This window comes from Frankliniella occidentalis, unplaced genomic scaffold (genome assembly GCF_000697945.3).
Source record: "Frankliniella occidentalis isolate FOCC.00 unplaced genomic scaffold, Focc_3.1 Scaffold65, whole genome shotgun sequence".
NCBI lineage: Eukaryota > Metazoa > Arthropoda > Insecta > Thysanoptera > Thripidae > Frankliniella > Frankliniella occidentalis.
This window is the reverse complement of record NW_026267195.1, coordinates 711030-712304: the sequence shown is the minus strand read 5'-3', so window position 1 is coordinate 712304 and position 1275 is coordinate 711030. Positions and strand designations below refer to the sequence as shown.

The 1275-nt window shown below is 63.1% G+C and overlaps 1 protein-coding gene across 2 annotated transcripts in view; it reads right to left on the bottom strand.

Moving 5' to 3' along the window:
* The window catches only part of LOC113208511 (protein espinas-like), a 312486-nt gene that overhangs the window by 306568 nt on the left and 4643 nt on the right, over positions 1–1275 (bottom strand). The window lies entirely within an intron of this gene.

Sequence of the window (1275 nt, the reverse complement as noted above, 5' to 3'; positions counted from 1 at the left end):
GTGCGGTGCGTGTGCACAACACGGTGCCGTCATAATTATCTAATATCTCCCCGCTCCGCTCCGACACGCAGTAACACACAACCTATAATCTGCAGCCGGACTCATCATCGGAACAAGACTCGGCGTGCGTTATTTATGTATTCTCCGCTTTACGGCAAACAAGGGAATTATTGAACAAGAATGTCGTTTCAAAAACCGGCCGCGCTGCGGTTTTGAGCGTCCGCGCGAAAGGATTTTGTTTTTCGTTACTATTTTTCTCTAGCGCGTAGTAGGGGGCGTGGTAAAGGTGGGGCGGGGTGGTCCAGCGGCTCACCGTCCGGAGGAATACCTGAAGGCTGCTGACCAAAAGGAGGGGCCCGGGAGCAAAGGGGGAGCACGGCAGAGGCCACCGGCCTGCAGGCAGTCTAAATCCGAACGTGCTGCCTGTGCGTGGGTGGTCTGTGCCCTGCGGGGCGGAGGGGAGCGCGAGGACCCCTGGAGCGGGGCGGGGCGGCCCGGGCCTGCGGCGGCGCGGACGCCGCGGTACCCGTCCCGTCAGAGCGGCGGCCTCGCCCCCGGCAGCCCCGCGGCCCAGGTGGCGCGCGCGCGCGTTGGGCTGCCTACCGCGCCGGGCTGAGGCCGCCGCCGCGCCGCAGAGGCCGCAGTGGATCGCTGTAATGAACGCAAAGCCCCCGTGGACACCGGGGCATTTGTCTCGCAGCCCAGCCAGCCTGGGGCGACCATTACTCTGAGGCCGGATGGAAACAAAAAGAAAAAGAGAGGGAAAAGGCTGGTGAGCCGGGCTGGGCTCCGCCAGGCCTCGGCCAGGCCGGGAGAGCGAGCCGGAGGCTGAGGCCCGGACTGCAATTTCACGCCGGGCCATAAAGTAAGTGCCGCGTTTGTTGATCTCGTTATCCGGCCAAAGCTGCCGCACTAAGTCGGAACCAGATTCGTCTCGCTTGTCGGCAAAAGGCAAGAGAGCGCAAGGGGGGAAGTGCGGGAAGGGGGGTTATGCTCCGTGCGTTATCAATTTTAATTATTTACAAGGGAAAACGGTCGGCGGGCTGGCTGGAAATGGCGGTGAAACGTTTCCATCCGACCGAGAGTCGCGCTGTAACGACGCTCGAGAATATTCAGCCGGCTGGCGGTCTGCGGCCCCACCGCCCGCCGCCCCCTCGCTGACGGGCTCATCCTCGATCAATAGCTGCCGATTGCGATTAGTATTCAGAACGTGAGGGCCGGGCCGGGGACTATCTGTCCCGGTAGGCTGGCTTGGCGCCGCGCCACGCCGCACCC